Source organism: Cyprinus carpio, unplaced genomic scaffold, assembly GCF_018340385.1.
Source record: "Cyprinus carpio isolate SPL01 unplaced genomic scaffold, ASM1834038v1 S000006530, whole genome shotgun sequence".
Classification (NCBI taxonomy): domain Eukaryota; kingdom Metazoa; phylum Chordata; class Actinopteri; order Cypriniformes; family Cyprinidae; genus Cyprinus; species Cyprinus carpio.
The window spans coordinates 659,988-673,772 of NW_024879195.1; the positions used below are offsets into that span (position 1 = coordinate 659,988).

The 13,785-nt window shown below is 38.3% G+C and overlaps 1 pseudogene; it reads left to right on the forward strand.

The window, feature by feature from the left end:
• The first annotated feature begins 1,971 nt into the window (after nt 1–1,971).
• Nucleotides 1,972–13,785, forward strand: part of LOC122143901 — a 355,125-nt pseudogene continuing 343,311 nt past the window's right edge.

The following is a 13,785-nucleotide window of genomic DNA, read 5'->3' on the forward strand; positions in this document are numbered from 1 at the left end:
GAACTTTTATTAAATGCATCCTCAAAACCATACAAAAGTAGGCTGGTAGTTATATATGATTTTTATACACAAGGTTAGATTAGATTTTTAAATTAAGCATTTGAAAACACAAGGTAAATTTATTCGCACAAACTGACTTAAATAGGTCTACCTACCAATGAAAATAATACTATTAATAATACACATTACTGCAATACAAGTCTATATACTTGAAATAGATTTATAGATGATAAATGATAGAATGAGTAAAACATATAGAAAATATTACTTTACTGTTGATTGAAATTTAACGCAATACCACATGAGCAAGGCTGTTGTTTGGGGATAAGTATTTGGCTGCACAATGACGTGGCTGATATTCCGGACAACCGCCCCAATTGGCAAGTGTTGAACAACCGTTCAGTAACACACACGGTTCGGTTACAGCTTTACACTTCAGAGGCCAGTTTACTTTGCGGTTTTTTGTACCTGCAAACCAAAAGTAGTTGTGTTTAACTCCCTGTGTCTCTTGAAGCAAAACCCAATGGAGATTTGTTTCTTGATGAATCAGTGTTGTCAGCTTGAACCATTTACTCTCTTTGATTTGATTCAAATCGATGTATTATTTCTGCCCCACAGTGACACCTTCGACCGGAATCACAACCTCACGTACACCGAACCCTCACAGCCTGGAAACGTTACCCCACTATAAATGAAGACTGAAAATGTCACTTACAACGTGACCACCGTGATACAACCACCCTGACCCCTTTAAAAAAGACATCTGTATATACTCTTTATGAATGCGACCCATTTTTTGTGTGTCAGGACAGTTTGAAATAATCTAATTCAAAAAGCTACAAATTGCAAAACATGTTAGTACAACAATGTTTTAAGGGAGAGTAGAAATGTTTTCGCCCAAAATTAATGACAAACATAATGACATAAAATCAGTTTAATGAGAAAAGAATTGTTTTGTTTGTCCTTGACAATTAAATCTTGTTTGTCTGTATGTAACTTTTCATCTTCCATTTATACAAAACTGGAATCTGAGGGTCCGTAGGAAAACATCAAAAAATAGCATTCACTTAAGTACCAAATCATGATCTTTTCCATTCAGCTCTAGCTTCTGGCTGGCAGCAGCTGCTTCCTGCTGATTCTTTTACTGATGCTTCATTAAAATTATAAAGCCGTGAAAATGCTACACAGAACAGTTTTGAACCATAAACTAATAATAAACACATTCTTTCATTTTTATTTTCAGGGGCGGTTGTTTCTGTGTTGGAAGCTCAATTAGCTTCGGCATCTAGGTTGTGTGAAACATCAAGAATCATTGACTCCCCCATCTCCAGTGCAGGATTTCAGAATCAAGGCTATTGCATCACTGGACACTCCGTCAACCCACTGAAAAAGCACTGGAATGGCTCGGATATATTTGTAGTGATGGTGGTACTATAACATTAAAGACTCATAACACAAATAATAACTCAATAATAATAAAAAAAAAAAAGAAGCTCAGTTTCACCCAGGGACACAACCGCCGATAGCAGTGTTTCTACACGGTAAGACAACTTTCAGACTGCAACATTAGTGTCCACCATCTACTGCGGCAAGAGAGTCATAGGGACGCAAACAGTCCACCGCTTTTGCGTGGACAAAAACCTGAAGAAAGAGCACCTGAATCAGGATCACATATCAGTACACAACATCCCTCTCATAAATGTCCATCAAAATTACAAACTCATGGTTGCTTGGGGGGGGGGGGGGGGGGGGGGGGACTTTAAATCTAAGTGCCCAATATGTTTTTATCCACTGCATTTACCAATTTTTTGTATCCATGTTTTTTTTCTGTGGGCACAGGTAGAAAACTAAATGCAGAATATGGAGGAGGAGTAAGGTCCTTCTCAAAAAATTTAATTCCTATAAGTGTGCCCATTTTGCCATATAGCGTGTTCACTGACTAGGGTTCTTGTAGAAGAGCATAAATCAACAATGACAACAATGATCAATTTACTCATGTTAGTATTATTTTTAGCATGGTTCTGTAACTCATTCTTGAATAATATGAATGATGTTATCATTGGCATCACATTCTTCGACAAGCTCACTATTGGCTTAAGTCTTATTTTTAAACTTGTGGCTGACTTCTCAGTTTTATTATATTGCTCTCTCTTCCACAGATAATTATTTTCCAACATTCACTCAGTCTGAATGATGTGGTAAAAAGACACGGTGAATCTTTTCGTCTGGTCTGTACTGCCTCTGGATTTAGCAATTCAGCAGCTCCTATGGGCAGCTGTATTGAGAAAGGCACCATGGTACAGTACTTTATTGTGTTTTCAACTATTGGCACACATCTAGTTCTCCCAATCTACTAACTGGGAAGTCTTGGTCCTAATTGTTTAGAGAGGTTCGGACTCACCAATTCGACGGGTTGTGAGTTCGAGCGCTCGGAGCCGGCAGGAATTGTGGGTGGGGGGAGTGGGTGGCATGTTACAGTCTCTCTCTGTCTCACACTTCAACTCCATTACTTAGGTGGCCCTTGAGAGCAGGGCATCGAACTGCCCAGAAGGCCCCAACTGCCTCCCTGGGTCCGCAGCATATAAATGGAGGCCCACTGCTTCCGGGTGTGTGTTTTCACAGTGTGTGTGTGGGTGTGGTCAATGCTCTGTGTGTTGTGCACTGCGGATGGGTTAAATGCAGAGCACGAAATTCTGAGTATGGGTAACCATACTTGGCCTGAATGTCACTTCACTTTCACTTACTATTCCCAGTCCGTCCAGGGCAGGTTCACCAGTTGTCTGCAGAGATGATTCGCAGCAGTCAACTGTATCTACAGATGAACGAGCCTCAAGACTGAAGCCACTGATGTGTATGACTGCACTAGAGAGTCAAAGTGACAGAGTTCATTGTCAAAGCAATACAAAAAACTTCACGTTTGCTCGCAGACTGTAGCGGTTGACATTTCCAAGCAGTCTTAGTTGCCTGTTTAGGACCATCGCGTTTGTTTTCTTGACCAAGAAGAGGCAGAAAGTTTTTATTACAATTATAAAAAAAACAAAAAAAAAAAACAATTGTTTTATAAATTTGAAGCAGCAGCCTTAGATGTCGCTTCATCACCAATTATATTCTTGTGTTTTGCAGTTTTGTAAAAAGTATTGGAGACATGAAAGCAAGCGCTTCTCTTCCCCTCTTAATACCCACAAATGAGGTGCCCTTGCGCAAGTCACTGATCCTAGGTGTCTGGACTGCAAGAATGGCTACCCCCTGCTCTGGTTGTGTGTGTTCACTAACTCTCTGCAGTGAGGTGTGGCACTTAGATGAAACTGAAATACAAAGCATCAAATTCCTGCTATAAGCCATAACTTGGCTATGCATCACTCACTTACCTTAATGTTGGTCACAGTTGTATTACCGTTATTGTCAGTTAATTTTGGGAAGGTAAAAAACAAAATTATCTCCTGAGAGAAATGTTGAGAAGGAAATACTTTATGTAGTGCTGCTTTGAGATCTGTGAATTGCTCATGTAATGTAAAGATTTCTATGATAACATTTTTCACCTTTCATTCTTAAAATAGATTTAAAAAAAAACAAACAGTATATATTTAATGGGTTTTAATCACTCATTTACAGTACAATAAGCAAAAACTTCAATTTTGTCATTTTAATTTAGGGACATTTTCATTTTGTATAGTTGTCATTTGAATTTAATTGGTTCACGTAAGGTACTGATGGCAAATCTTTCTTCCTTATATAAACAGGTGGGTCATTCTGAGACCAACTAAAGAGCTCTTCAAGTCCTGCGGAATCATGTACTTTATAATTGCTTTTGATTTTATCGGTTTTATTAGGGTGTCTTAGAGCCTGCCCTACCATTGCAAAATAATATAGTCAGGAGTCAAGATCACCTTTATTTATATAGTGCCTTTAAACAAAAAAGATTGTGGTGAAAGCAACTTGAACAACATTACTTAGGAAAACTAGTGTGTCAATAATGCAAAATGACAGTTAAAGGCAGTTCATCATTGAATTCAGTGATGTCATCATGGCAGCTCAATTCATTTTAAATCGTATCTGTGCAATAATTTGGCATCAAGTCAACGATATCGCTGTAAATGAAGTGTCCCCCAACTAAGGCAAGCCAATGATCTATACACCTTAAAGCTTCCTTGAAGATCTGGTGGACTCGTCTGAAAAGCTAGGGAATCCCGTAGCACAGGACGGCGCCCTGCCTGGAGAAGAAACTTCCAAGGATCGTGCAGTCCTCTGTGTGAGAGGGCAGGGAGAAGCCCTGTGCTAGCTTGAAGAGGCAGCAGCGCAAATCTACTACTGAAGGACATGTGGCTTTACCTCAGAGCTCTATTCTTCCCTGACCTGTCGCAGTGTGGTCACAGGGAATTCCGGGCTCGGCATTGGCCTCTTCAGCCATCTGCGCACTCATCAAAACCCAATAAAATGACAAAACGTGGTCATCATCAACTGTGATGGACGAACAAGAAGAACAAGAACTGCTGTGATGTTGGGAAATTTCAACACTTGTTGATGCTTTATTTTTCGTTAATTTAGCCACTGTATTGAATAAATACCTGGGGTTATGTTTTGTTTTCCTCCCTGAAAAGAGAAGACAAAGTAATCAGATCTAGCAAGTTTTTAATGCTTTTCTGTAGGATAGGTTTTACTTTCCCTCCAAGCAATACGAAATACCTCTAGTTTTGTTTTCCTCCAGCTGCGCTCCATTTTCCGGGCTGCTCTCTTTAGGGTGCGAGTGTGCTCATTATACCAGGGTGTCAGACTGTTTTCCTTAACCTTCCCTAAGCGTAAAAGGAGCAACATATTTAAAATGCTAAGAAAAGAGAGAGTCATAGTTTCTTCTGTTACATCATCAAGTTGTTCTGAGTTTTGGGATATGCTAAGGGATTGGGATACATCAGGTAAGATGTACTTACAAAGGCAGTCTTTTTGTGGTAGAAGTGATGGTTCTACACATAGCTTGTAACAGAAATTAGAAATTACAGTTTTAGCTATATGAAGTTTGCAAAAAAACTAAATAATGATCTGGAGATCTCATCACTTGGCTGCATAATTTCAACACCATCAACATCAATTCCATATACATTATTTAATCTAGAGTATGATTTCGACAATGAGTAGGTCCTGAGACTTTTGTACACTCACACCCTGAGTTCAGAATGTCTCATAAATGTTGATCCCAATGCATCCTTTTCATTATTCAACATGGATATTAAAATCACCAACAATTAAAACTTTATCTGCAGGCCAGCACTAACTCGGATGTAAAATCAGCAAACTCTTAATAAAGTTCTGTATGGTGGCCCCTGGTGGCCTGTAGCCAGTAAAAACATAACAGGGGATTTATCATTAACATTTGTTTCTCTGGATAATGTTATATGAAGCAACATTTTACTTCAAATATTTATGCTTGAAGCCTGCCCTCTGAGAAATCCTGAAAACATTGTTATAAATTGACGCAACACCTCCCCCTTTACGCTTTTGTGGACGTGGCTCATGTTTATAACAGTAATCTTGGGGGGTAGACTCATTTAAAATAATGTAAAATCATCAGGTTTTAGCCAGGTTTCTGTCAAAAAGACTGCATCTACAGTAGATTATGATCAGTGATCATATTATTTACAAAAAGTGCTTTCGTATAAAGGGGCCTGATATTCAGTAAACCAAGCTTTATTATTTGTTTATCCGTATTGCATCTGTTTTTTTATTTGTTGAACCTCAATTAAATTGTTGCTCTAAAATTGGTTTGGATGTTTTTTGTAATTTTCTCTAGCCCGGGGAACAGACACAGTCTCTATAGTGTTGATATCTATCTAGGTGAAAGAGTCTCTATGTGCTGAGAAATTAACTGACTTCTGTGACGTGAGACAGAAGACAGGTTTAGTCCAGTCTGTCTGGCTTCCTGACCTGGGCCCCAGTTAGTCAAGTACAAAACTCTAAGGATATGTGCCATATTGGCTAGAGAGAAGAGCGGCACCACCCCTAGGAAGGGATGAAGACCATCTCTTTTCAACAGGTCAGGGTCTGCCCCAAAAGCTTCGTCAAATTGTACTATGAAACCTATGTTATTCTGCGAGCACCACTTAGACATCCAGCCATTGAGTGGGGGGGGGGGGGGGGGGGGGATGACAATCTGCTATGTATCTCATCACCACAGTAAAGCAGGGAGGGGACCAGAGCATATTAAGTGTCTGACATTGTGCTTGCAAGTTCACAACACCTCTTTATGTTGTATTTTTAGTGATCTCTGACTGACGAAGTCGAACATTATTAACGCCGGCGTGAATAACAATCTTACTGTATTTAATGTTTAGGCATTAGCTCTTTTCGAATTTGCGAAGCTGATTGTTTTTTAAATTTGGATAAGATGTCAGGCGCTCTGGCTCCCGGTAAACATTGAAACTATGGTGGCTGGTGTCTCTATTTTTCACGTTCCATACACAATATAGAAATCGCCAATAACTAGAGCACTTATATCAGGTTTCTCAGTGGGTGCTTCACTGAGTGGGGAGAACCTGTTTAATGTTTTGTGATCGGAACAAAGAAGAGTGGTGTTTAGAACCCACGACTATGCCGTCTCACACAGTCACCCAGTTGCCCTGCTGCAAAGGCCCTGTTACCGGAACCGAACAATGTACAGGGACTCCCTGAGCTAGACGCATCCAAAGCCTTATCTAGAGCCCTCACATTCTTATACTGTCCTCATTAAAGTTTTGGATGGCGTGTCTGTAATTCTGAAAGAGACAAGAGAAAGTGCTTCTCCGTCAGCCTAACTATTTCCCTGCATTTATCACATGTGAATCCCGTCGTCACAGACAGAGATAGATAAACACTATACGTGCAAATGTGGCAAGAATCGTGCAAATAACAAATCGCAGGGAGAGAATCATTACTCACCATGCTTGATGAAAGATTCTTACAGACAGTTGTTTGAGGACCTTGTGAAAAATCGGAGAGAGAGTAGCGAGAGAGAGGAGAGGAGAAAAGGAAACAGCGATAGGCCACAAATGGAAACGCTAATGACAAGCTAACGAGTGCTAACGCGATGCCGCGTAATAAAATAATACAATAATTTTCAGAGGTTTTTTGACAATAATTGTGCCTCAACTCATTTCACTTTATGACAATGTATTTAAATGTATGTTACCAGGTATTAATTATGGGGGGGGTTGGGGGGGGGGGGGGGGGGTATTGAATTAGGGGGGAATCAGCCTGCTCTTGTCCCACTCTGTGTTGGAGAGGAACGATGGAAACAAGGAATAGCGCAAACAGTTTTAATACAATCCAAACACAGGATGCATCCACACTGGACAAATGAGCAGGAAAAAACACAACATAATGAGTAAGACCCGACAAACACTGACTGAACGGACAGGACCTTAAATACACAGACAATTGAGGGAATTGGGAGGAACACAGTGAAACAATGGAACAATGGAACACATGAAATCAATGGAACAAATTCAAACTAAACGAAGACAGGAATATGGGACAAATAAGTAAAAACCGGACCAGAAACAGAACATAAACAAACCTAAACAAGAAAACAGAAACATAAACGGGGGTGACATTTGACTCAGTCTCAAACTGTGGTTAAAAGACCAGGTGAATCTTTACAGCTGGTCTGCACATCCTCTGAATTTTCATTCAGTAGCTGTGCTGCAGCTGTTGTGAGAGAAATCCCTGGAAAAGGACGGAGTGGGATTGCCTTCACACCATTTAGCCTCTTCATTAGCATCTTCTATCCCAAGTCCAGTCCAGGTCAGGTTCACAATGGTCCCAGATATGACGGGTACCAAAAGATGAAACAGGCGTCCCAAAGACTGAAGACACTGCTGTGTATTATTGTCAATAACACAGTGAAATGAGTTTCAGGGACCAAAGCAATACAAAAAAAAACTTCTTCATACCTATATGGCAGATGGCTGGAAAACTCAATCTTAGTGTTTATAAAAGTTAATTTCTTAGTGCTTGAACACTCATCACAATATGCTGATATACAGACCATGATCCCTGAGGCTTTTTCAACATTTGTATCACCCTGCTTGTTTGGCGTGTTCGTCAGACAGGACTGTCAGCATTGGTGTATGGCAGAATTTACTGGGGTGGGCACTGTCCTGGGCAGGTTAGCATAGTTTCGCCAATAGGTGGCGACAAGTTACAAGTCTTTATGAACCAGTGAGTGATTCACTCAAAAACTGAAATATTCAGGAACAAAACATCAACTCGTTGTAGAGGCTTGACTGTTTCTTGCGATGGCATTGACAGAGGAAACAACAAAGTAAAATGGCAATACTGACAGAATTTGTATTTAATCATGTTTCATAAAAAAATTAGTTGTGGCTCGGATGCTGTTTTATTACGCAAGAGGTGTCTGTTGTGAAGTTTTTGGTATAATGATTTATTTGGCACATTTTTTTAAAATCTTTCAAGCTATATAATTTTTGTGTTGATAAACATCCAAATTAAAAGGACCTAGAATATACAAAAGATAATATAAAGAGGTTTTCTGCAGTTTTATTTTAGCAAATTGCTATGCAGTGTTTAAAATAACAAAAATATAAAAAAAGAATGAAGAAAATTAAAAAAAAGGCTACAAAATAAAAACATGCATATGCATCCTCAAATGACCAATGAAGAATCTCTAAATAGGGCCTTCATATTTATCAAAACACCAAATTTCAGGGTCCTGCTCCTGAAAAAAATCAATCATCATGCTATTCTTTCCTTTTTTTTAAAAAGCGTGTCTTATTATGGGGGCGTGGGGCACATGTGCTTTGTCTTTGTTATGTTGGCCACGTGACTTCCTCTTGTCTATCTCTCATTTACTTGATTGTGCTCACCTGATCCTGCATGTGGCTCTAGTCCCTTTATATTGCGCTCCTTACCCTTATTTCTCTCTGGTTTGTTGTGTTGTATCCTTTGTGTGTTTGGAGTATTGGCTGGGGGCCCAATGTTCGTGTTCGTGTTTGGCAGATGAAACATAATTCAGAGTTTTGTTCCAGGGATTAGTTTTGAGTTGACAAAAAACAAATAACTCGCAATCTGGCTTTGGTTGGTACCATGATGGCTGGTCATCAACTTTCTTGTGTCAACTCAGACTTTATGCCATGAGTTTGTGGAGCAAAATTGCATGCGATGAATGTGTTGACATCACTGGCGCACACGCCAATCACAAGCCCTTGGTTAAAGGTTTTGCGTAAAGGTTAAGAGATTAAAGAATATTATGAATGTAACTGCTTTTACAGGTGAAAAAAATACTTGTTTCATAAAATAGGACAAATAAAGAAATTATCTTGCTTGTATCAGTGGCAGTCACACAGGAAACTTATACAGCAGCAACTCGAGATTCAAACCTGTTAAGGTCACAGTCATTTTGAAAGGCATTTATTTATTGATTCTACAGTTATTATGATTCCAAACAATCTTGTATATATTAACAATTTATTTAAAATAAATTATTACTAAATTTAAACTAAAATTGATTGGGTATGGATACTAATAATATAACTCATTAATTATATAACTATATAAAATTAAACTCGTAATTATCATTTAAAGGCCGAGGTTTTTTATTTATTTATTCTTTTTTTATATATATATATATACTAGTGACCTAATTTGGAGCAAGTAAAATGGGAGTGTACATTGAAATAAGCTCATAACTGTAACAGAAGTTTTAAGGGGCCCACATAATTTATAACAAATTCTTTCATTGCAATTTTACGGTGGTGTTTCTGTGTTGAGCTCACTCAACCTCCATCTATGGTTTTGTGAAAACCCCTCAGAATCATTCTCCATTCTTGCAGGGATTTTAAGAAATCAAGCTATTGCATTGTATTGGATCCGTCAACCAAATGAAAAAGGCATGGAATGGCTCGGATATCTTTGTAGTGGTGGGTAGCAATGGAACTACATACTTCAGTCAAAAACAAGATCAGTTATCACTTCAAATCCAAACCACAGTGTTTCTACAGGGAAGAATTTTGAGAACTGAGGGACTCAGCTGGTGTATACCACCGCTCGTACACAATAAATAGTCTAAAACACATTAAACAACATGAACATCAGCTAATTGGTTTTATTCAACTCGAAATTATTATAACTGGACTATAACCAACAAAAGTTATTGGTTTGTGGTTAAGGATAAGGTATAAATAATTCTTTAAGGTAACAACTGCACATTTCCACTCAATTACAGTGTAATTATACAATTCCAATTGTAAACCATGTCTATTATCGTGTGAGTGCAGTGAGATTTTTTTTTTTCCACGAAACCAGGATTTAGATAGACACCATTATAACCAACAAAAGACCAGACTTTCAAGACTTGCTTTTAAAAATCACGTTATACAAAAAGCAGGACAAATAATTTAGCATTTATCAAGTAATAAGTACAATAAGAAACTAATATCAGATGTTTGAATCAATGCAAATCTCCACCCTTAACAAGAGCACACAGAGCATAAATAAAAGCACTCTGTGGCGTTTTTACAAAGCCATAGCACAGTGAAAAAATACAAGCAGATCATGTACTTTACCTCAGCACGGCTTGTTTTAGCAGCGCCACCCTGTGAGCGATAGTACTGTAGAATATATATATATATATATAAGAGATGAGAGAGAGAAGAGGCGCAGATGAGAGGACGTAGCGTCTGAAACTGTATATATATATACTATATATATATAAAAGTTGGTACCGTTCATAGACAATAAGCCTCTAAGTGCCGTTTGAAATTTTCTTTCTCAAATGAGCATTTTTATCCGGACGCCTATGTGTAGGGTTCAGTAATTTCGCTTTGTTGGCAAATGGTTAGTTTATTTTTTTTTTCCCATTAATGTAAAATAACTGCAACATAAACATAGGAGCCTTGAGAAAATAGGCCATTCATGTACTACTGAAATTTTTTTTTTTGTTGTCCGTAGGTCTTTTCTGCATTGAGATGGATCAGCCCCTCCTCGTAAAGGTACGTAAAACCAGGGGAAAACGCATTACTATACCTGTAAGATCAATGATATTCAGCCTTCAGGGACGTGGGGCTACTATAAAACCTGGATCAGGACATTCAAGGTGGAACACCGATGGAATGTGAAATTGGATATTTATACAATTACAGTAGCAATGATGTCAAAGATTCTCGCAAAAATAAAGATTCAGTTCTCTTTCTGAAATCCATCAGCAACCACAGTTATTTTAACAGGAAAAAAACCTTCAAACACTGAGGGACACAGCTGTGTATTACCTGTGCTCGTGGATGGCACTGTGCTACAACATGCAACAGGAACTGTACAAACCCCTACCCGAACCACATGAACACATTTTTTTCACTTCTAAAACAAAGTTATACATTGCAAATCCTTTCCATATTAAAACGTGACATTAATTCCACAGTAAATATGGCACAAAATTCAAAGCAAATAAATAAATACATACAGCAGAGACTGAACTGAAGGGGTCCAGGTGATGTTTTAGCGTTTGTAAATCAAGTTATATTTTTTATTAAATTAATCTGCCTAAATTGTAATAGGTAACAACCTTGGGTGCCACAATTGACCACCATTTCAGAATTAATTAGATCCCAGAAGAGGGACCTCCTTTCATGATAAAAAAAAAAACAAAAAAAAAAAAAAAAACGCCACTCTAGGTTTTGTTTGATTTGCGGCACTCTGTGTTGTCACCAGCATGAGCAAATATATCAACACAAAACTAAACTGCCATATTTTCCTATTTACACCAACTGGTAAATGAGTGATTTATCTGAAGAGGCTGAGACAATGTTATCAACTAAAGCGCCTCTTGCTGTTGGGGGCTGTACCACAGGTAAGTGTTTTTCGTTTAGGGGCGGGTGATTTACGGCAGAAGCCAGCTCTCTGCAGACCCTTACAAGTGTAACATCCAATCCTGTTTCCTCAGTATTGTAGTTCAATTGATTGTGTAAAGCAAGTTTTCTCTCTTTTAGGTGTTTATGGTCAGCGTTGTGCTTGCACAGTCTGAGCAGTCAGTAACTGTGTCTCCAAGTGGATCTGTTAAAACTGACCTGGGATGTCGTGGATTCAATCTTAGTAGACATAGTGTAGCGCTTTTTTAACCTTTCTTTTCTAGGTAGATAAGAGGAAGCACCCTTCGTTTGTATTAATAAACTTGTTGGTATTGTATAATGAGTGGTGAGTTAAGTGTGATTATTTACTCACTGTAACTTGTTTTGTGTAAATTGTTGTTTGTTGACGTCTTTCCTTGTGGTTTTGCTTTCACATACTCAATAATAAAATGGGAGATTAGTGTTTCTTCTTGTTACTCACATAATGGTTTTACCAATTAATTTGGGTTAAAGGGGTCATAGTGGATTGCGATTTTAATGGTTCATTTCTCCTTTGGATTGTTACAAGCCTCTTGGTGCATTGAAGAAGAATTCTTGTTAAATATGCAAATACTGACGTCTCCAAATCCAAAGAGGATATTATTTATAATAAAGTGAAAGACTCGTTTTACGCCACCCTAACCGTAAAAACTGATCATGTTAACACTGGCCCCAAATGTCTATGTCACGATGTTGGTGAAGAATTGCATAACGCCGCCTACCATGTTCACGCAACGAAAGAAGGCATTACCTTTAGTGGTTATACCACCACACATGTTGTGAATAGGTCTGTGTGTGTTTGTTGCCAAAATGAGCGAAACTATCTTTGTTTGGTCTTCCAACAAGATGGACACGAATTGGAAATTCAGTAGTTAAGTTGTATTTTACAACAGTTTTCCAGAGCAGTTCAACCCAAATATTATTATGCTGTGGCTGCGCATTTTATGGAGGACGGTTTTCTGCATTCCTGGAGAAGTATAGACTACAATGCGGCTGTTGTCTGACATCACCAGGTCTGTAAGTAACTAGTTTTGTCAAATTTAAAAGGATTTTTGCCAACTGATAAATTCCAACGCGTGGAGTATTTTAAGCAGCTGTAGAGTAGCACTGGTTTGTCGGTTCTCCAAATCCACAAAAGGCAGACATGGTTTTGTTTCGCTGTGCGATGCAACCAGACACGGTAAAAGACCAGTAATTATGTCCCCACTGGATGCACAAATGCCTCGTTTGTAATGGGTTTTATTGGTTTCCAAACGCGCCGGTGGTTTGACGATTTGGCTACACGTCAGATTTTGCTACTCCATTTAAAACAAGATGTATCAAAAGTTGACAGCCCCCCCCCCCCCCCCCCCACAAATCCTTTATTAACATGTAGGAAAACATAACATGTACTTGTTAGAAAAACAGGGACACGGCTATGATCACAGTATGGGGCGGTAAACATTCGTCCAACGCTGAAGTATTCGGCAATCAAACACAATTGATGCTGGCCCATCAGCGTTACACCGCTTTTCAGGACCGATGAGCTTTGTAAAAATCGACGTGTTTCAAAAGGCGGGGCATAGAGGAGAACCATAATGTACATTATTGTGGAAAAATATGTGTTTTTTGTAACTTTAAACGTTATGAACACATTTCATTACACAAAATAATACTCTTTTAGCAACATCATCTGACTCCCTTAACTTGCATTAATACACATAACAACCAAGTATACTGAAATTAAATTTACTTTAAAATTTAAAGTAAAAGAAAAAAGTTTTGGGGGTTTTTACAACGAAATAAAATAATTTTGGTAAAAAACAATAGGAATTTTCCAAAATTTAAGATAATAAGAATTTATCATAGTTTGTCTAATCTGTTTTCTTTTAATTATCAGGACATATTTAAATTTTAAAGGGAATTAGCGTCTAACTAA